Source organism: Heterocephalus glaber, unplaced genomic scaffold, assembly GCF_053883595.1.
Source record: "Heterocephalus glaber isolate CG9 unplaced genomic scaffold, H.glaber_assembly_v1.0 deba00001737, whole genome shotgun sequence".
NCBI lineage: Eukaryota > Metazoa > Chordata > Mammalia > Rodentia > Bathyergidae > Heterocephalus > Heterocephalus glaber.
Genome location: NW_028258445.1, coordinates 5,615,068 through 5,638,349, shown reverse-complemented (window position 1 = coordinate 5,638,349; position 23,282 = coordinate 5,615,068). Strand labels below are relative to the sequence as shown.

Below are 23,282 nucleotides of genomic sequence, written 5' to 3'. Positions count from 1 at the left end.
CAGCCCACAAACCAGGCAAATGCAAACCAGATTTCATGCTTAGTAAAACAGTACATTGCAGACCAAGACAGGAAGCCAAAAATGTAAGAGCACATCTGCTAAAAATTTAAAGCAGTTTCACTAAAACTATTCTTTCAAAATATCTGTTTGGCATATCTTTATCTCTTAGGTGAGCCAGGCATGATAGGAATCGTTTCTCACTGAGGCCTTCAGATCTGTCCTCCCGCCCACCTCTGCTGTGGGTTCCCCCGTCCCACCCATCAGCCCTGAGCCTTCTGGACCCCACCCCAGTGACTCTGCTCAGAGGAGCGCTGGTTTTACTCACCTGCCCACAGCTCAGTTACATCACCTCAATATTCAACTCAAAAATTCGGTTGCTTCTCATGAGTGTTTATCATACTTATTTGCTTTTTAACTTCAGTTCTGATTTAAGCAACTGAAGGAAAACAAGATGCTTTCTTGGTTTATTAATGAAGGGCAAGTGATTAGCTTTGGAAGAAAAGCCTTAGGATAATTTTTAACTAGTGTTAAAAATGAATTGCTCAGGAGTACAGCAGCAAGCTAAATGCAGAGAGCAGAAGGAAACCCATCACAGATGAAAAATACATGGATGTTTAATATTGCCTTAAATAAGTAGGAATGAGCAAGATGAATTTAAATAATCCCTATATTAGCTGAAATTGAGTAGAAATCAAAGAAATGAACGAGGATCATTCATGGGTGAAATTTTGAATAATCAGAGGAAAGGGGACAGCAAGTAGTGATTGGTGGAATAGCAGAAATGATATTTAATTCCGTTTACCCATTATATTACTCTTCTCTTGACAGGGAATTATTCCTTTTATCAGTGCTATTTATTAAGAATAGAATCCTGAGATTATTCAGAAAATGAGACCAGAGTTTCTGGTTTTGATCCAAGAACTAGAAAAAAAGCAATCAGAACAGAAAATATATATCTCGATGAAAAAAGTGAGAGCCCCAGAGCCTGTTAGCACAGTGAGTTCGAGCTGGGAAGGTGTTCTCAGGCCAGACAGTCTCCTCTCGAGGGTGGAGACACAGCAGCTTGCTGAGGAGCTGCCGATGAGAAAATATACCCAGGGCATGAACCAGGTGCTCGGGAAGAGCAGGCATCCTCAAGGGATGTTAACCACACGTGTGATACTGGCCAAGCCCACAGTGTCTTAATGTGCAGACTGAATGAGGATAAGATATGCTATTCCATTCTCTCAGCAAGAAAGTTGGATGCAGCTATGACCCACTTAATCCTGGGAATATGTCAGGATGCATGAATCTAAATCAATGTTTTGTCTAGTCTTCGATAAAATTAACAGGAAATTTATACAAAATATAAGCAAGACTTACATTCCTTTTTTATTGAGACTTTTCTCTCCCAATAATTTTATGCAGAGCCACTTGATGTATCAATTATAAAACATGTTAAAATGAAAACATTTTCTAAAGTTTACAAATACAAACCAGTACTTTATACAAGAGCTCTACAAAGTTCATCAATGTAAAAAGTACTTTGAACTGAACATGAAGCATGTTCGGTTTATGTTACTTTGTAGAATTTCTTTTTTCTTCTTGGTCTTGATTTTCCTTTGACTCTCTGGAGTGTTTCAAGTGCCTGCTAGATTTCTTTACATTCTCTCAGCACCATTGTGATACTTATCTTCCTCACTTTTAGATGCTGCAGTTTTCTATTCTTCTTTCTTGACTTTGAGCTATCTCTTCTAGAATTTTGTAGACCTGTATATACTTTTCATTAGTTTGCCATGCATAGTTATTGCATTCATCATGGTGACTTGGTACATGTATGAAATGCATCTCAATTCTTCTCACTTCCCTTTTCTCTCCCCTCACTCTCCTGTTTCATCTCTAGATCTCTTTCCCATGTGGACAAGACCTATCTGTGATTCCAATTATCTTTCCTTTATTTTTCTCTTTAAGTTATTTATACTCTGAGTTTCTTATATAAGAGAAACCTTGCAATATTTAAGCTTATATGTCAGCTTTATTTAACTTGACATTATGGTCTCAAGATGCATTCACTTTCCTACAAATGACTCAAATGTATCCTTTATGGCCTATAAATACCACATTTCCTTTATCTGACCATGTGCTGATGGACATACAGGTTTCACCCAAGATTTGGCTACTATGAATTGTGCACAATTTGAGTCATTTGTAGAAAAGTAGGTTTATACTTTGGGTTTCTTATATAAGTGGGTTTGTCACAAATGGATTTTAGTAGATTTTAAGGTCCTATACTTATTTTCTTCTGGGTTTTTGTCAGGAATGAATGTTGGATTTTTTCAAAGGCTTTTTCTGCATCTACTGAGGTGATCTTGTGATTTTTGTGGTCACTTCTGTTTACGTGGTGTATGAAAGTCATTGATTTGTTTATGCTGAACCTTTCTTGTATATCTGGGCAAGACCCTGGTTGGTCATGATATGTGATCTTTTTCATGATCTCTCTAAATCTGTTTGACAGTTTCTTGTTCCTTTAACTGTACAGACGTTTCAAAGTAACTTAGTCTTGGCAAAATGGTTATATCTACCCCCATGTAAGTTTTGGAGAAATGACTCAATACTTTCAACAGTGGAACTAACTAGTTCCACAAGTGTTACTGGCTGTCATCCCCAAGGCCCATGCTGCATCATCTCTGTTTGCCATTTTTGCCCTGACTGGGGCATTGACTCCACTATGCTGGTCACTGGGCTGCTCTGCCAGCTGCCTCCATAAGCCAGAAAGACCAGGTTGATGTGGCACCTTTAACAGCACTTTATTTGGTATTCAAATGAATACGCCCAGCTCTCAGATTGATAGCCTCTAGAGAAAAATCTTGAACCCTGGTAAGTGGGTCTGGGGATAGTGTAGGAAAGAATGCAAAACCCGGGCTGCAGCCTCAGCCAGTGGGAGCCAGAGGCTCAGGGGGCTGCCGAGTTCCACGGAGCCCAAAGAAGCACTCAGTTCCAAAGAAGCCTGCAGCCTAAGGGTAGATAGAGCATAGGGTTCCTTCAGTCAAGCTCCCTTAGCCTAAAGAAATTCCTCATCTTACAGAAGAATGAACAAAGACAGCAATGCAATGAAATGAAAGGACGGCTGCAGTGAAAAGAAAAGCCTGCTTGTTGAAAAACCAGAAAGCATGAGCTACCCTAAAAATTGTTAAAAAATAAATACGCTCCTTTCTTACTTACAAATATGTTGATTGTACTATGTTTTATGTATAAAATTATATATTTAACATCTTTTGTGGCATTGTTATTGTGAAGCAGTTCTTTTCTCTTTACTTTCTTTTTTGCCAATGAAAGTAACTTAACCAACTACTTTTTAAGAAAATTAATTAATTACATGGCAAATACTGATAAACATGTGTATCTGAGTTTATGCTAAATGAAGGAAATTTCAGACTGGATTTGGTATACCTTTCACCCTCTGAGAAAGACAGGCATCTTTGAACATATAGGCCCACCAAGGACACAGGAAGCCTGGGAGCCTCCACCCCTCCTGGCCCACGCCTTAGCTGGCAGGGATTTGTCCCAGATCCCGGAGCATTCTGGAGTCAAGCACTGTGGACCTCATCCCAGGCTTCCCACAGCACAGAGCAACGGCATTGGCCACCAACAGACAGAGCTGGGGGAAGAAGAGACCAGTACTGAGGAGGAGCCTAGCATGAGGACTAAAGTCACACCCTTCCACAGGGGCTGGTTTGGAGAGAGCCCTGGGAGGTGGGCTTGGAGAAGGTGAGTGCTGAAGAGGGGTCTCCTGGCATCCCCTGGGAGGGCCAGGCTCACACCAGGGAGATCAAAGGCCTGTGTTGTGTTGTGTTGTGTTGTGTTGTGGGAGGCCAGGTTCAGTGGGAGCAATTGTCAAGGTGGTCATGAAGAAGGCGTTTACCTAGTAGGATAAAAGTTCCAATAGAAATCAGTGCACTGAATACCTGTAGGCCAATGCATGGGGGCTCTCACGGTCTTCACTGAAGTCAGACTTTTCTTTGTTTTGGTGAAGGGCTGTGCATGAGTGGCTCCTAGGTTTTATCAATATCTGGCTCACATTTGATGTCCTTGTTGTTGCTGAATTTCCCACCATAGACAAGGTAACAATGGAATGGATGGCAATTGGTTTTTTCTCTATGCCAAAAACTCAGGTGCCTAGGGGATAGTCCCAAACAATAGTGTGTCTCACTCTCAAAGAATGGGACATTGGGCCAGAGAATTTGCAAGTCCTAGGAAAAAAACCAAGCAAACAAACAACACAAAAAGCAGAAAAAACAAGGCAGAAAAATGTCTCCCAAAATGCCCAAATCACAAAAATTGCTACAGGGGACAATGAGGAGGTAATCATAACTACACAGCAGATGCATCTCAAAAGGTGTCAGTGGAGGTGAACTAGTTCTACAAGTTACTTAGTGAATTTAAAGAAGTTATAATTAATGATGTAATGGCTGTAATGAAACAGATGATCAGTGAGTCTACAGAACACACTAATAAACAGCTAGTAGAGCTAAAGAAATAGATGCAAAACATGAATGCCCAGTGTAGAAAAGAATAAGAGTTCATAAGCAGATTCTGCCAAATATTTGGAAAATTCAGAAGAAATGGATTCCTATATACATGAGTTGCCAGAACTGAACCAAGAAGACTTAAAAATCTTGAACAATCCAACAGTAGGCAATGAAATTGAAGTAGTAATAATAAAAAATCTACTAAGGAAAGCCCAAGATGTGATGGGTTCACAGACAAATTCTACAAGAACATAAGGGAAGATTTAAAACCAATGCTCCTCAAACTTTTTAATGAAATTGAGAAGGAATGAGTATCCTGATCGCCAAACCAGACAAGGATCCAACCAAAAAGAGAATTTTAGGCCAATTTCTCTAGTGATACTGATACAAAATTCCTTAACAAGATACTGGCAAACAAATTATCAAATGCAACAAATTATCAAAAAAAATTATGCACCATGACCATGCAGGGTCCATCCCAGGGATGCAAGGATGGTTCAAGTTATGTAAATTAATGAATGTAATTTATCATGTGAAAAGAAGCAAGGGTAAAAATCACATGATCATTTCAGTAGCTTCAGAAAAGCCACTGGAAAAATCCAACAGAGTCATGATAAAACTTGAAAAAGGACCTTATCTTAATATGATAAAAGCCATTTATGGCCAACCTACTGCCAACACCATATAAAATAAGGAAAAGCTGAAGGCTTTCTCTCTAAAATCAAGAACAAAATGAAGATATCCACTCTCACCACTCCTATTCAACATAGTCCTCAAAACATTAGCCAGAGCAATTAGGTAGGAGAAGTAAATGCAATGTGTACAGGAAAGGACAAAGTCATGATATTATTATTCACACAAGACATGATTCTTTACTTTCAAGACCAAAAAACTCCACTGAAAGACCCCTAGAATTAATAATGAAATTCAGCAGTGTAGCAGGATACAATATAAACACACAAAAATTAAAGCATTCCTATACACTAATAATGAACTCACTGAAAATGGAATTAGAAAAACAATACCATTCACAGTGGCATCAAAAAATCAAATACTTAGGTATTTAACTGAAAAAGTGAAAAACATTTACAGTGAAAACTGTATCAGACTGAAAAAAGGAAATCAAGAAAGACATCAGAAAATTGTTCCTGTTCTTGGTTAGGCAGAACCAACATAAAAAAATGGCTGTGCTTTCAAAAGTGATAAACAGATTCAATCCAATCCCAATCAAAATCACAGCAAAATCAATACTGGCTAACAGAAGCAAAGCAGATGGCCTTACAGTCCCAGAGTTGAAGTTATACTCTAAAGCTGCAGTTACTACAACAGCATAATCCTGGCACAAAAACAGGCATGTGGATCGGCGGAACAGAAAGGAAGAAGCAGAAAGAATGCCAGGCTCTCATGGCTATTTGATCTCTGACAAAGGATCCACAGACATGCACTGGAGGAAAGACAGCCTCTCTAATAAATGGTGCTGGGAAACCTGGGTCTGCCCATGCAGAGGACTGAGTACAGACTCATATCTCTCACCATGCACTAACTGTCATCAAAATGATAATCATCAAAGATCTAAATGTTAAAACAGAAACACAATCTACTTGGAGATAAAATGAGTACAACTCTTGGAGATGTGGGGGTTCTAAAAGGAACTCCAATGGCACTAGAAATAATTCTGAGAGTCAACAAATATGATCTCATCAAATTGAAAAGCTTCTGTACAACAAAGGAGACAACCAATAGAGTGAAGAGACAAGCTACAAGCTACAGAAAGAGAGAAAAAATTCCCACCTATTCCATGGATGGAGGTTTAACATCAACAATATATAAAGAACTCAAAAAATTAGACCTACCAGAATAGAAGACGCAATTTAAAAAAAGACATCCAAAATGAATAGACAACTTCTCAGAAGAAGTCTAAATAGCTAATAAGTACATGAAAAAAATGCTCATTATTGCTGACCACCAAAGAAATGGAAATTAAAACTACACTCAGATACCGTCTTACCTCAGAAAGATGGCTATCATCAAAAAATCTAAAAGTGACCAATGCTAGCGAGGGTATATGGAGAAAAGGAACTCGTTTACATTGTTGGTGAGCATGTAAACTAGTACAACCATTATGGAATTCATACAGAGTTTCTTCAAAAATCTAAAAGTTTCCATTTGATGCACCTACCCCTCTCGTTTATTTCTTCCCAAGAGTTAAAATCATCATATTACAATGATACATATATTCTCATGTCCATAGCAGCACAATTCATACTAGCTAGATTTTGGAAACAGTGTACATGTCCATCAATAGATGGACAGATAAGGAAAATATTGTATTTATACACAGTAGAGTACTATGCTGCCATAAAGAAAGATAACTAGAGGCACTTAGAGGCAAATGGATGCAAGTTGAGAACATGTTAAAAGAAATACATCAAACACAAGTCTCAATATCTTGTGGTTTACATGTGCATACTCATGAAGAGCAAAATAGAAGAGGAATGAATGGAAAGCAGGGTGAAGTTCAAATATGCTCCCAAATTACAAATTTCATTGTTGTAAAAATATTTTAATATATATGTTAATTTGTCTTATTTATATAACTAGTTTATCTTAGCTTTTTAAAAATAAAGTTTTTTGTCATTATATGTTTATTTTTCTGTCAGAATCCTTTACGCTTATGCCTTGTACTCTGAGTATAACTACTTTGAAGATAACTATACACAGTGTAATAACTATTGTTATTCTCTTATTAATGACTACAAAATTTTGTTTAAATTTTTTCATAAAATAAAATAAAATCAGATGTTAATATTCATGAATATTAATTAAGAGAGGTTATGTAGAAAGTGTAATTTTAATTAACCGTGTGGTAAGATTTATGTATCAGATTTGTAAATTTTATAGTAGAATGAATCAAAACCATAATAAGCTTAACAGGCCTCAGGAGTGTTGCCTCTACCCAAACGAAGTAAGTATGATCACAAATAGTATATGAAATATTAGATATTATAAAATAGTAAGTAGCATATTCAATTGGTTGAAATGTCTCATTTTGACCTTTAATTTAAATTTACCTAGTAAAACATGGTAAGCTCCTATGGAAAAGCTCTTCTGTGCCTCTGGAAAATGAATAAACTGGACAAGGAAAACATGGTAAGTAGTTGCTTTTCAAAGGGTTTATGCATGTGCTTTTCTGGTCCTGTTTTTATTCTCATCTTATGTTTTCTTCACACATACCCATAGCACTGGCATAGCCAGGAATGTAAGACAATCTTTAGTATTTTCTTTATATGTTAGTTCTTTTTTTTCACTTAGCCTTTGTAATAATTTTTGCCCTTTTTATTCCCGTTCTGGATATATCACTATATGTTTAATTCAGGCTGAAGTCAGATACTAAAGTATATTTACTAAGCTAAACCAAACCAAATCCATGAATTCACTGGGTTGAAATGATAATTGTATTTGGATTTTTTACCATGTATTTGGCATACCATTCCTTTGTCAAAGTATTTCCTTCCCAAATATGGCCTGCCTTTTCATCTTCCAAATGGTTTGTTATTCTTTTTCTTTACCTTTCTGATGCATTGTATAATTTCCATTATTTTTCACATGGCTGAATTTGTCTTTCCCAATTCCACCTAAAAATATTAAGCCTTTAAAAATGTTTTACAAGTCATCACAGTGCACTTCTTTAAAAAAGGAAATATTCCAATCTACGAAACTAAAGTTGCAGGTATTTTTTGAAATAGAATCTTGTTTCACTATTGTTTAATTGTTATACTTTTTTGACCAAATATTTCCACATCAGTGTTTCCAGAAGTGGAAGGAGTATCTGTCTCCATCATGTGTATTTGGCCTGCATAGGAACCACACACATCATACTTTTCTAAAAGCTCTCTAACTTTCCTTGATTACTAATTGTTTTGCATCTTAGATTCATAGATTTTTTCAGAGCTCCAAGTCATAATAATTACAACCACGTGATATTTCCTGGTATTATCCTATCTGTTAAGGTGATATTAAGACACACGTAATCCAACAATCTTCAAACAATCCAACTTCAGGATAAAGTTGAATTATACTCCCTATTTCCACTCATACTGAAAAGTGTCTTCAGAAGTATTCAAGGAGCTCGGGGGGTGCGTGTTTGGGGTGAGTTTCTACTCATCGCGATGAGTATTTCAAACCCACACTCTGTGCATTCTCCACTGAAGCGGGATCTAGTGACCCTGCATTTGTGCAACTGTCTTCTCATTCTTAAGCATGTTTTCCCCTTGGGTTTAGGATCACAGATACAAGACCACAACCACTACTTCTTACTGCTTCCCAAGGCCTTAGTGCTTGTCTTAGTTACTTTTCTCATTGCTGAGACAAAATATCCACCACCCAAAGTTAAAGGAGGACAGGTGTATTTGGCTCACAGTTTGTAGAAGTTTCAGTGCATAATCGGCTGGCTCCAAGGCAGGGTGGCACTGCAGAGGAGAAACAGTCCACGGCAGGGCAGAAGGCAGCCAAGCAACAAGGGATGACCACAGCTCTGTCTGCCCCTTTTATCTTATCCACGCTACTTAGGGTGGGTTGCACTCATACCCTCAATCCTAGTGCCTTTGCACTATGAATCACCTCCAGAGTCACACACCCTAGATTCAGGCACCTCTGAAAAGCCCCACCTGTGACTACATGAGGCTTCAGGGACAGCAAGGCACAAGCCTGACGCTGGCTGTCAACTTTTGCTGCTGAGGCTGCTGCTCTGGAAGCCAGAAGTGCTCAGTCCTTCTTCCTTTTCTCTTCCAGTGAGTGCGGTGTCATTCTTGAATCTTATATTCTGGTTTTGAATTATTTATCTATTTATTACTGTCAGCATCTTAACAGTGCACACACAGGCTCCTGTCTGCAGCAGTCACCCTATCAAAGTGATAAGCAAAGTTTATGTCTAATCCAGAAACCATGTTCATTTATCTTAAAAATAGAGCATGCTTGTTTTAAAAATCTGTTTTATCTCTCCATGGACCTCTGCTAAGTGCTCGTGTATGGAATTTTAGCACTAGAACATGCTTCTTCTCCCATTACATAGACGAGGGTTAATTCTTCTGGGTATAATTACAGAAGTGTAATTCACAATCAAATGTCTCTTAAAGAAGAGGAAATTCCCAGTCAAAGGAAGTTTATTTCAGAAGGGATGATTTACACACCAGTAGAGACCTGGATGGATGCCCTTTCGCAAGCCCAGGATCCTGTTTGCTGAGCCTGCAGAGTGTGTTGATTAAGTGGAGCTGCAGAAATCAGGCACAGTGTCTTTGTTCTAATGTCATGTACCAGCAAATCCTGACTCCAGCAACTTTGGTATCTAATACTTTGAATCAGACTAAAGAAACTACATACCTAAACCACTTTCGCTCAGAGGGAAAACTGCATATAATAACTGACCTAAATTTTATTTTTTACTCCAATTAAACACCCAACAAGAAGACTGGTAAAGACAGCTTAATTCTGACTAAATACCAAGCCAAATGTCTAAAATAAATTTAGTTGATGAGGTAATATTAATGATTTCAGACTTACCTGATGCTATTCTTTAGTATTTATTGACACATTTCTCAAGCCTCTGTTTAAACTGAGGACCATGTTATTCTTTTCAGTGACAGTGACGTGATATCCTGTTGGATTATTCATGTAAATGACAAATTTGCGAGTGTTGTATGTGTGTGTCAAATATTTTTCAAATGGCTTTATGAAGAAAATATTTTTCTTTATAATATTTTCTTGTGAATATATAATAACTGGTAAATTTATGTTACAAACACCAGTCGTGAATAAATTTAAATTCCATGGTCATGGGAAGGAAAGAAGTAGGAAAACTGATGTATCATTGCTTATTTTGAATATATTCTACAAGTACATACACACAACACACACACCACACACACACCACACACACACCCACACACACGCACGCGCGCATGTGACACAAGGCAAATTCAAACACCCAAACAACTTTGTTAGGATGAACCCACTTGTGAGACAGTGATTTACATTTGAACACAACAACAAAATTTATTAAAACCTAGTTCAAGAAAATGTGTTCCTACCCTAAGAGCTCTTTCTTGATTGCCAATAAGTATTTCAACTGTTTTCTCAAACTTAACTTCACCTTCTTTATTAAGATAATAGTTGAAGGGGGAGTCATTTTGTTGGGAGTCACTAGTCCATCTGTTTGAAATATTTCACATTTATTATATTCATTCTGGAAAAGTCAGAGCTTTCATTCCTTCTACTCTAAAGTAACCATATAACTTATCTACTTTTGCGAAGTACCTGACAAGTTAGAGGAAGAGAGGTTTAGTTTGGTTCACAGTTTCATTCTATGTTTGGAAGGCTCCAAATCAAGAAAGGGTAGCAGAAGAGCATGTGGTGAGCAGGAAAAAACGCTCAACACATGGTGTTCATTTACCTAAGAGAGAAAAGAAGAAGAACGGGGTGGGGGTGTGGCTTTTGCAGATTGTTCGCGGTGACCCGCCTCAGCACCAGGCCTTCCTAGCAGCACATTCCGCTCTGAACTCACCAGCGAGGTACCTTATTGGGGAGCCCAGCAGCCCGAGACCCAGTCACCTCCCGAAGCCCTGACTCTGAACACGTGAGTCTTTGGGGACACCATGGATACAAGTCATAATACTTCTGACGCCCTACCTCTGGCGGCAAAGTGACTCATGCCTGTCACTTTAGAGACTGAATTTGTTACTGAAGTCCTAACAATTCCACCATTACTGAAAAGTCCAAAGCCAAGCTCTCCTCTGAGACTCCTGTAAATGTCTACCTATGAGTCCCTGTGAAAGATCAGAAACAACTTCGTCAGCACTACTGAAATACAACTGCGCAGGGTAAACATTCCCATTCTAAAAGGGGGAAACAGGCAGACGAAAAGGAATGGGACCAAAGCAATTCTGAAACCTAGCAGAGTAAACATTAAGTCCTGTTGTTTCAGGTCCAGCATCAGGGCAGTTGTGAGAGCCACGGGCCTTGGGGCAGCCCAGCTCCACGGCAGTGCTCATCGTGGCCCCGTGGCCTCTCTCCCAGCGGCTCCTCTCACTGTTTGTGGTGTTGCTCAGCGGATGTTCCATGTTCCTAGTACTTCCAAGGCTCTGGGGTCTCCACGGCACTTTTGACTTCACTCTCACAGCTTCACTCACTGCTGTCCCAGGGGCAGCCTGCCTGGCCTCCCAAGCCTTCCTCTGAAATCCAGGAGGAAGCCTCTCTGACTCTTGAATTCTGCATCCTTACAGGACAGACACCTCGTGGATAAAGCCAAAGTGTGACGCTAGCTCAAGCTGTAACCCCTGGGAGGTTCATGGGAGGTCCCAAGGCACAGGCAGAATGGCACAGGAGCGTGGCAAAGGAAGGGGTTCTCAGCCCACGTTTCAGGAGGCAGAGAGGAGGGGGCACCAGGGAGGGAGACACCTCTCGGGGTCACGTCCCTGTGACTCACTTCTTCCCACCAGGCTCCAACTGCTAACAGCACATTCAGCTGTGAACCCATCAGGATGAATCCACTGATGGCTAAGGTGCCCCACGATCAGTCACCTTCCAAATCCCTGCCTCTGACCACATGAGCTTTTGGGGAACATTCTATCTAAAACACAACAGTTACACTGAAGAAAAATACACTTGCTGTTACTTCATTCAAGAATCTATAGCAGTGAAGCACATTTCCACAATCTGAAAATCTCTGAATGAGATGCAGTCATTTTCTGCTTGTAAAACTAAAATAGTTGGACACTTTAACACAACAAAGACTAACACAGATATCATTTGCACTTTACTGTATTTTCCTTTCTTGTCTGAACAAAGGCCAGCCCCATGTATAAATGATTTCAAGCCAAAGTCCTGAGGGTTACTTATGACTGTCCATCTCGCTCAGCTGCCCACACAGGGTCCACTCTGTTCCATGTTTGTTTATTTCATTCCCATTGTGATTCCTGTAGTTCTTGGCATCGACTCCCTTGTGTAGATCTCAGTTATCCTCACCAACTTCAGTCTTATTCCTTTCCAGACAATTCCTATGCCATGGGAGAGTGATCATTACAAAATGCAAATGAGTTTGTATCATCCACTACATAAATTGTCTCAACAGATTCTCAAAACTTTCAACAAAGTCATTTCAAACCCTCAAACTCACCCATTCCACACCTCCTCAGTCACACCCTTTCTCCCCCCTGCTGTCATAGCCTGAGCTCCAGCTCCACGAAGCTCGTTCAGATCCTCAAAGGAGCTATTTCCCTTTCTGTCCTGCCACTCTCAGTAGCTTCCTCCTCTCACCTGGACCAGCATGGTCAAAGGAGGCCAGAACCAGCTGGCTAACAATTTATCTATGTTGCTGCAAGGACCTTGCCCTGGAACTTGAATCAAGAGGTAGCTAATCCTACCATTGACTGAGGTGGTGCTCGCATATGTATGCATAAACATGTGTGCGCTCACACACATAAGTACAAGCACTTATAAATATGCAGTTCACATATGCTTACATTAAATATATATGCATGGGTGTGTATACATATTTATATATACATCCACCCATACATCCATGTATACATATACAAATACAAATATAAATATATATATTCATTTTTTCAACAGGAAAATCCATCCTGCTTAAACTGAGAAAACCAGGAACTTGCAAAGTGTGAAACTACAAAAGTTTAGTTCAGTATTTTTTAAGACAGAAAAACAATTTCACATATTTTTCTACAACAAACTACTTAAATGAAGATGCTAGTGGATGATTCTTTTTTTACTTGCTGTCCTTACAAACTGTAAGTTTAAACTCCATGGCTTTTTCTTCTCATTAGAAAGTCACGAAGTTCATTAAATGATGTATTTAATCAACATAATCCTAAGCATGATGTCTGTAGGTGCAGCACCTAACAGAGAGACCAGGGATTACTATGACAATGATAGATCTTAAATCTCTTTTGAACATAGCTTTATGCTTCAAATTTAAAGAAAGCTTTAGAATTACTTAAATACATATGAAAATGGTTGTGTTGTCATCCATTCTCTTTAACTCTGGCTCAAGATTAAAAACCACACAACTTGTCCTTGCTTAGTGTTCTTTTGGTTGATGGGCAATATATTAATCTTTCAAAGGGATAGTTGTTAGGTTATTTCTTCCTGCTTTCCCTTCAATTTTGTTGATTAATGGTCAAGGTCAATTTTTCTTTTAATGCTCACATATTCTTAGTAGTATGTTTTGCTTACCTTATGTGAAAAGTAACAAAATCTGTGCCCTCAGTCATAACTAGGAGTTAAAATTAATAAATATATTAATAAATTAATAAAATTAATAAATTATTAATAAAAATAAAATCAAATTATAATACAGAACAGAAAAGTAGTCAGACACACCTTAGTTAAGTTTGCTTACACGTCTGGCTCAGCTTCCTCTTACCTGAAACACAAGCCAACACCCACAGCACGAAGGACAAGAGGTTCCATTTGCTCATGGTTTCAAGGTGTCCTGCACTGGCTCCTGAGGAAGGTGTCATAGAGCACAGCAGCAGGAAGCAGCCCTGAGGGAAGGGTGTGGATGCCCATCTGTGGTCCCCAAGGCCACCTCAGCATGACCTTCCCAGACATGCCCTGCTCTACTGATTCCTTGGGCATTTCTATTTTTTTTGGTATCGGGGATCAAACTCGGGTCCTTGTGCTTGTGAGGCAGGCGATGGAACCACTGGGCTAAATCCCCGGCCCCATCCTTGGGCATTTCTTAATCAAGTGGGGTTGGCATCTCAGTATTATTGGGCACACCATCTTTTTCTGTGGATATGGAAAACGTGCAACATAGAAACAAAATTAAACTTTCAATTTCAGAAGCCTGTTTTCTGTCTTTGGTCCTAGCTTCATGGTGTGACTTACAAGGATTGTTATGGTTTCTGTGTCAGATTTCTGCATATGTTATTCAAGATTTCAGATCTTTCTGAAGGGGCACTCATATGTAAAAACATGTAGTCCAGCAAATAAGGTCACCCTCTCTGTCACTGTCTTATTCACTAAGTTTTCCCTGTTCAGCGCAGGCTGCATAATAAATCTATAACCAGGAGTATACTTGCTTTTATTTAACCAAGGAGTGGCAGCATATGAAGACACAACACTGTTTTAAAAATATTTCAATATATATGCTAATTTGTTTCTTTTATACAACTAGTTTATCTTTGTTAATAAAAAGTTTTGCGTCATTGTCCGTTTCTTTACTGTAAGAATCTTTTAGGTTTATGTCTCATCAGTGCTTCGCACGGGAACTCCAGTTGGGAATATTCACACTCTCAGTCTGGCAGCTCTCTTTTCCTCCTTCAGGACTTGCTTTCTTTCTTCATGGATTCTTCTTCGAAACACCAAGTGAACTACTGATCACCTTTTGCAAATACCACTGAGAAAACTTAAATGTGACTTGTTCGCAAAGCATACTTGCTTCCAGCACCACAGGTGATGCTGAGCCTTCCAGTAGGAATTATTTCTTCTAAAAGTAGAGTTGAAGAAGTCACTCAAAAGAATTTGGATGAATGCTCTATGTGGTATATAATCATGAATTTTTAAACTTGGGAGTCTTTTAGCTGTTCTTTTTGAATAAAGTCTACTGGAACAGTGTTCTGGGAGACTTTTCTCTCCGTGGTTAATTTGGGCTATTCTTTCTCTGGACATATTAAATAGTCTATGTATGATTATAGGTTAAATCCACAGTTGAGGTTATTTGTGTCAGTCATCACATTGGTATTTTGTTCAAAGAGTGTGTCATTATTTTTGGTTGTTTCAAATTTGGAGAAACTACAAATCCTTGTCCCTAAACTAGGATGTGTACACTCTGACTGAAGAAAAAGTATCAAAGAAAAAAATGTCACAGTTGAAGCAAAGGGACGTGATTTATGTGAAAGAAGGGAAATTCAAACAGGAGAAGCAGTGCCACATCACCTAGGGGATAAAACGCCAAATGCGCGTGAATTATCATAGTAAGCTGAGAAGCAAAAGCTGAATTAAAGTGGTTATGGTCCTCTTTCATAGAAACTTACAGAATTTGTTACAGAAACATGACAAAAGGTATTGAAGAGTAGGGAAAACGTCCCTGGGAGAGGTATGGGGCATAGGATGGAAAAAACATTTTTCCAGTATGTTTCTTAGGCAGTTTTGTGTTAAATCATACAAATGCGATACATGATAAAAACATTGCATTTAGATGAAAATAGAATTAAAACTCTTTAAACACATCAAAGTGTTCTCTATTAATAAGACATAGATAACAATGAGTGCTCCCCATTTGTAGTTAAGCTTATTTAATTCCCTTGCATTTACATCTCATTATCTGCCAACTTTGCTTATGTTTTCACTTCTCCTACTTTCTCTACCCTTTAAATAATTTCTGGGAAGACTTGACTCCTTATTCAGCAGGCAAGACACTTAATTACTTTCATAATAGTGATTTTAAATTATTTTATTATGTTCACAACACGAGACAATTTGCTTTTTATTTGTTATAATAAAGATTTCTCATTCATAACTACCTTTTCCTAAAGTAAATTGTAATTAAGAGTATTTTGTTATGCTTTGGACATATTAGAATTTTAAACTCAAAGACTATTTAATGAATGCAGGGGATGGATTAGAGAAACAGATGGAACAGTCAATTGGGACTGATTTTAAAACCTCAGAGAACCTGAGATTCAAGCAATGCCAGCTCAAACATAGCTTGCTTTGTTTCTTACTCTGCATTATTCACAAGTTTCTCAGAGCAATGTTTGAATAATTACTTTTCAAAGTATATTTCCTTAATCTCATATTTTCTTCCAAAATATTTTTTTTATCAAAGAGGCTGCTATAAAATTCTTTCTGAAATTGCCATGGGAATGTTAAGCTATTTTAACACTACTTGAGAAGCTCATTCAGGCACTGAAGTACTTTCCCCCAGTTTTCACACAATTTGGTAAGGTTGCCTCCTTTGAAGTTTACTAACTTTTCTACTTCACAAAATCCAAGACTAAATCAAAGCTGTCAGTCACTAACAACTCCAGCACATAGAGTTGGTCTTGTATGGACAATCTGGGGTCATTTCATCAAAATTTAGGAGCAATTACAGTTCATCTATAAAGGAACATGATTACGAGGCTCGCTGGCAGCCAGACACACTTCTTTTAAAATACATGTCAATATTTTTATTTTCCTAATGTATTTTTTTTTTTTTTTTGGTACTGGGGATTGAACTCAGGTCCTTGTGCTTGTGTGGCAGGCAGCGAAACCACTGAGCTAAATTCCCGGCCCTTCCTAATGTATTTTAAAAATATTGTGTTGTGTGATTTATAAACAGAAAACTTCATTAAGAAAACAACTATGCATTTAACAGATAATTGTCAACCAGTGACACCTTGTGCAATGGTTAGTGTTGTACTGAGTTACGTTCTGGTATTGCTGTGGTTTTGTCCATTTTCTCTCTCAGAAACTTATGCGGAAGTTTACCTTCTATTGTGAGGAATTAAGAAGTTGCAAACTTAATTTACCTATAGTGTTCAGAGGTGGGACTTTAGGAATTTGGGAGCTGTAGGGTTAGGTAATTCCATCAGAATGGAGGTCTGTGATGAATACCGGTGACTTTATGAGAAGAGAGAGGAACAGGAAGCGGGGTACACATATTCCCATGCTTCCTGCCATGGTAACCTCTGGGTCATTACTCTTCTTCCAGGAGAAGGACATCCTCAGTCGCCATCCTTTGACTTTGGGCCAGAATAATGATCAAAACTAAGCCTCTTACCTTATCATTAACCCAGCTGGTGTATTATTTATTAGAAGCAGAAACAAACTAAGTACTGAATTTGATTATTTCTACATTTTAGTCTCAGGCCTGTGATGGAGAGGATTTTTATTAGTCTGACAGGAGCAATGCATTGTTCTCAATTCACTGTTCTTAAGGCAAATCATGGGCTTAAATTCTTGGAGTAGAAAATGCGATTACCTCATTGTTAACTGTGATTGTGATGTAGCCGATTGCAGACATGAGAGCGTTTACACACGAACACACAGAAAAGACATCAAACTTACAGCGCATGAAAAATGCTATGTCCATTTTCCTCTGTGTTATGTTGGTTCTCATTTTAACCAATACATTTATTTTATGAAAAGATAGTCTTGAAAATCTAAGATACTTTAAAATCTTACATTGCATAAACATATTATATTCTGTAAAACCCAATTGGATACAATAGTCAGACTTTGGCAATTATGTAGAAGTGACTGCAACAAATAACTGAGGAAGCCAAGCAAGGAAGAAAAGAAGTAAATCAAAGCAACATGCGATTATCTGCACCATGAGCCACGCTCCGCTTGTCCTGGCTGCTGAGAATTATAAAGTAAATTTGTTGTGTAATATCCACTAGATATACTTATACTCACAGTAGTCAAAGCCAGCATTAACATATTGTTTGTACTAAACAAATGTGTGTTTTAAAGTCTCCTTTATGTTTTGATTAGAAGCTCAAGTTTGGAACTTAACTCACTGATTACATGATGCTTTTACCCTCCTGGTCTGTACTCCACATTTTGAATATTGTTTTATAGAACAAAAGCTCAGAACTCTTAGAGTGGCTTTAAGACCAAGGCATATTTTGGTGGAATATTAGCAAAAATGTTTCAAATAAAGGGGAAATGTTACTTTCACAGTTTTGCACATACTATAAAATATTACTACATAAAATATATTTCATATATAGACTGTACTCAGGGTAACATGAGAGGCCACATAAAGATTCCTAGGTCCATAGAACATGGTGTGATGAGCATAACTAAGTCTACACCAAGGAATATTGTAATCAAATTGTCAGAAATCAAAGACAATGAGAAAATTCTAAAGCAACAAGAGAAAAATCACTCCTTATATGCAAATGAGACTCCACAAGAATATCAGGAGATTCCTGAGTATAGACATTAAAGATGATGGAATGACTCATTATCAATGGCATGCAAGAGTCAAGGAATAGAATGTATTGTGATCTTTTTTTATGACACTTAAAGCAAAGAGTGAGAACTTCCAGTCTCTGAAATCTCACTTCTAGGAAAGATCTGAAACTCAGGGTTATTCCGACTTCCTTCCTTGGATGATGGTAGTACCCCTAAACATGCATATTTCTGAAGGTACCAGTGAGCCTTTTGTATGTAATAAAGGAGCTTTTCCTTGCTACGTGATAACCTCCTTCCTTATCATTAAACTTTAGAATTTTTCTTGGCACGTGAAGTCACCATCATTCTGTGACCCCCTGCCATTGACAACACAGCAGTACGTGAACTCCTTTTTCTTGGAGAATCAGTACAAGAAAATATTTTCTCATAGTTTACACATATCAATATTTCTAAAACATATTTCACAATCACAATTTTTATTTTGTACTGAAGAATTTATATTGTCATCTTTCTCGTGTGTGTGCTAGCCCTATCTAGGCCCATGGCACCATTCCATATCCATTTAAAACTTCTACTTTTGTAACTTTGTGATACAGTCAACTCAGATAGGCTGGATTCCATCAGCTTCCTGTGTGACAGTGGATTATTAAGGTCAATGAAGCTGTGCTTTGTTAGGCAGAAGTGCAACAGTCATGATGGACGGTGGAGCAGAACTGGTTCACACACGGTGCATCTCTGCTGGATCGCCTGACAGAAGGAGGCCTCTCAGAGTTATAATATACATTGATATTGAGTTGTTCAGAGAATGCCAAGCTGAGCCTTAGTGAGTTGTCTCAGTCATTGTACACTAAACAAGGTGGAGCACTTAGAATCCTAGGGGATGTCAGACAACTGCTTGTAGCAAAGGAATTCCATGGCATTTCGAATACCAAGAAGGCTTGAAGGTAAAAGTGAGACTGATGAAGTGCTCAGGGGATGGAACTTTGTGTTTCTTTCATTTTGTTTATCTCTCCACACCTTACATGGTGTTTTTAATTTTGCCTATGAGTGACTTTGCTTCATTTTGATACGTTTTTTAAAAAGGAACTTTTAACAAGAATTCATCCAGGGACACGCTTTGACATTACGCTGGGTCTTGGACAGCACTCAGTCACCCAGAGTACTCGCTGCCTCTAACCCGATATTCCCGTGGGAGATGTGGGACCTGCTAGGCACTGAGAGAAGTCCAGAAGACACATATTTGGAGACTCTGACTGGAAACATCAGGTAAGCACAGGAGCCTCCTGCCTTGGGTACTCTGGGGGGCTTTGTGGCTAAATTTGTTGCAAAGTCTTTAAAGCGAAGCTGAGCTCTGTGCAGTGCACTTGTTTGGTTTATGAAGGCATTTTTCGCATTTGGCCATGCGGCTGTCCTGCTTCCACTCCCTTCCAGCACATGCCTAGACCTGTTAGCTTCACATCAGGCCCCATCAAAGAGGGTGTTACTCAGGTGCAGCAAAAAGGCTTTGTGATCATCCAGGCATTAAACTGCCCATGGAAATCTTCATGAAGCTTAGGAAATCACAAAAGAATAACCTAAGCCAAGGCTTCTTGGGAACCAAAGACATTTCCATTCAAAAATAAAAAGGACTTCTTTCCTCAAAAGAGCTTTCACTTTCTGAAGAAAAGTGAAAAATTGGTTACAGTTTTCAGGAAATTCAGAAGACATGACCTGCCTTTCACCAATTATCATTATCTGACGAGGGCCACACAGCTCATGTGCACCTTGCAGCACTCTGTTATCAAGTAGAAGAGTCCTACAGAACTTGGAAAGTTCAACCGAGTTCCAAGAACACATCGCCACCTTCCAACATATCTTCACAAGCGTTCTACTGTCTCTGCTTCACCCAGGCTCCACCTGTGGCCCCCTGTGAGGTTTTGATTTTTATTCTGTGATGATTAACAGACAAAAAGAATCTTATGTATGGTGTGGCGTCAGAACCTGGCTTATTGTGCTCCCAGATGACTGCAGAGAAGGAAAATGTCCCAGTAGGTCTAATTTCAACTCTTCATGTTATATTTCTTACCTTGCCTGACAGGAGAAATAGCTAGAAGAATGCATCTCTGCCATTTGATAACTAGGTGTAAAGGTTTGTTCTGAAATGTTGAAAGCATATTGTCCATTTAAAGGTTCATTCACAAAGTCTAATCCGTGGGAGACACTTTATACCTGGGAAATATATCTACAGTAATAAAAACCCACACACATATATACATATACGTATTAGCCACTCACCAAGCACTTCTCCAATAGCAGCAGAAAGGGAGACAGGCACGGTGTTGCTCTTCCTGCATTCCCACATGAGTTAAAATGTATGCTCTTCACTTGTCCAGACTCGCCTGCTCTCTGGCTAGGACTAAGTCTGCTGTAACCTTAGCCCCCTGCGGTTTAAGGACATGAATAAGTGGAGCCAGGAAAATAACACAGCTTTTGGACCAACTGATTCAAGCAAAGGGAAGTCATTACCGGCAGGCAGTCGTAAACGTGCTTTCTCCTCCACTGGAGCGGGCCTCAGTGCCCCGTTGCATAAGTGTCCAGCAGATGTGCACCCCCAGGAGGTCTGGGGCCCTTGCACCGTGGGGTCTCGTGGGAGGCCTGTGGCCACTGTGCTGCGTCCTTGGAAAGGACTTGCAGGACTCGCCGATCCTGCACTTCCTGGATTGCTGGTCTCTGGCTGAGAAATTCTGCTCTGCCGTGCAAGGCCTGGGGATGCTGCCTGCCGTGGGCTCTGAGCCTGGGTAAGCTTTCTGTGGACTGGAGGGCCCCAACTGACCTGACGTGAATTTTCCTCTTTCTAGGTTTGTTGTCTCCAATGATAGCAAGGCGAAGCTGCCTAGCTCACTCGTGCACACTTTGACCTCCACAGATCCCCATTTCCTGTAGGCCGTGATGAGGTGTGGGAGAGGACATCATTCACATTTATGGAGCATCTTCTTCCTGGGAACCAAATAACTTCTGTTTGAACTACAAAATTCAGTAGATTGTTTTTGTTTGCTTCTTTCTGATGTAATAGGGAGACAGCTGTTCCGGCTGTAACTTCGCCTGGTTTCCTCCAGGGACCAGTCTACCAGCTCATGAGGACTGGTTAACTCTGAACTCAGACCACTACCCTACTCGGAAAACTGCAGGGGCTTCTTGGATATCTGTGTTATTTAGGGTACCTTATATTTTAGGACAATTTCTATCTTACACACTTTCCAGTTTCTTACACAGCGTTGTTTAATGCTATAAAACCTGTGCAGTTTCCCCCAATCTAATGCATTTTCCCAGATGAGTAAGAATTTCAGGGCAGGCTCTGGATGCACCTTTTCTACTGAGGAAGTACTAGGTGTGCTTATTTTTTCTAGTGCTCCATATAATGTAAAGCAATTAAGCAGCAAGTTCAATTTTCCCAATTGTATTCTTATAAAATGATTGTTTCATTCTCAAAACATACAAATCATTGGTTTATCCATCAGATATTTAAGTACTTACTTTTTGCTTGGAATGCTCTAGACCCTTAGACTACCTTCAAAGATAGGAGAGATGTGTACTTCTGTGTAAAAGAGAAAGAGAAATTTTCAGAAATGAAGGTGGAGAAATAGAGTGAGACCGAAGTGTAATGCAGTCATGGTTTGTTTTTTTTTTAAAACTAATATGACTTCTCCTCTAACCTTTGGAGGGCAGAAAGATGTAGCAGACATTTCCCCCATTCATTTTCAGCTGATGATGCAAATGTGATTTAGATTCCACATTGCATGCAATCACGTGAAACTTGAAATTTGAACTGAGATAAATGGGTTAAGGACCATATATTTTATCAGTGCGGATTACAGCAAGTGTGGGTGGTTCTGGAAGGGAAGTCTGTCAAGTCTGTGTCTGAGGCTGCCTCAGTTGGCAGGAGTGGCCTTGGGACAGTAGAAAAATGTCCTGGGCGGGGCCCTGCAGTACCATGCAGCCCCCTGACCTTGCTTGTGGTGTTTCCAGATCAGAGAACAATGAGGCTGTTTAGAAACAGTGAAGGCTGCTAATTTAGCAGCTCAGGGTGGAGGCAAGTCTAATATTTATACACTTGATAAAAAAAATACCTCTCGATTTGACCAGCAGCTTCCTGATCATGTCTGGACAAGCAGCTCCTTCAGCAGCCTGGCTGGGCAGTATGGACCTGGTGCAAATCCTGGAATATGTCCCAGGCCTCCTTCAGACCTCCTTGGGCCTCTGTCAGCCACTGGACCGGCTGGTAAGCCCACATCTACTCTAATCACGGAGAGTAGATTCTTTCGTCAGAACCTTGGTATGCAAGGTTCCAAGAGGATACAGGACATAGAAAAGGGTAATTCTGAAAGGCTGTCTTTATAGTAAACCAAGGAGTTGTGTTAGATAATAATTGACATTGGTAATAGGTATTTCTGTGTTTCTCATTTCCAGTTAGTTTTGGCTGCTTGCCGTAATTATTCATGTGTTGCTTTGCAATCTAGAGTAAAGGTGAGAATAGATTGTACACTCAACCACAACACCTCTGAGAAAATTTGTCCCAAATGACAATATCATTTTTCTAATTTGCATCATTTGATCCTCATCATTGTTATAATTATTTCAATGTAAACTAAAAACAGTGAATTCTCCTGTGTACATTCCCCTTTTTTTCTACTTAAAAATACTACTGCACAATTTTTTTACTTCATTCCTATTTTGAAAAAAACTACATTTTTTTTTTCAGTACCAGGGATTGAACTCAGGACTTCGTGCTTGTGAGGCAGCACAGGGCCACTGAGCTAAATTCCTGGCCCTTGAATTTTCAGTATTTTAATATATTTTGTCCTTGCAAAC

The 23,282-nt window shown here is 39.2% G+C and overlaps 2 long non-coding RNA genes across 7 annotated transcripts in view; one reads left to right on the top strand and one right to left on the bottom strand.

Moving 5' to 3' along the window:
- Window positions 1-7,101: 7,101 nt before the first annotated feature.
- Window positions 7,102-22,662, bottom strand: LOC106008025 (uncharacterized). 4 transcript variants are annotated; one of them, XR_015447032.1, is made up of 5 exons: window positions 22,541-22,662; window positions 21,948-22,008; window positions 20,709-21,410; window positions 13,758-13,797; window positions 7,102-12,559 (listed from the first exon to the last, which is right to left on the bottom strand). It is a non-coding gene; the product is annotated as an uncharacterized LOC106008025 (long non-coding RNA). The 4 variants fall into 4 exon arrangements; XR_015447036.1 differs by lacking the exon at window positions 13,758-13,797 and having other exon boundaries at window positions 13,948-20,854; window positions 20,940-21,410; XR_015447033.1 differs by lacking the exon at window positions 13,758-13,797 and having other exon boundaries at window positions 13,948-21,410.
- Window positions 21,073-23,282, top strand: part of LOC147821436 (uncharacterized) — a 35,171-nt gene continuing 32,961 nt past the window's right edge. For 2 of the 3 annotated variants that reach the window (XR_015447039.1, XR_015447037.1), the window contains exons 1-2: window positions 21,073-21,211; window positions 22,560-22,692. This is a non-coding gene — a long non-coding RNA (uncharacterized LOC147821436). Of the gene's footprint in view, window positions 21,212-22,556; window positions 22,693-23,282 lie in introns of all 3 variants that reach the window. The other variant, XR_015447038.1, reaches the window with a different exon arrangement.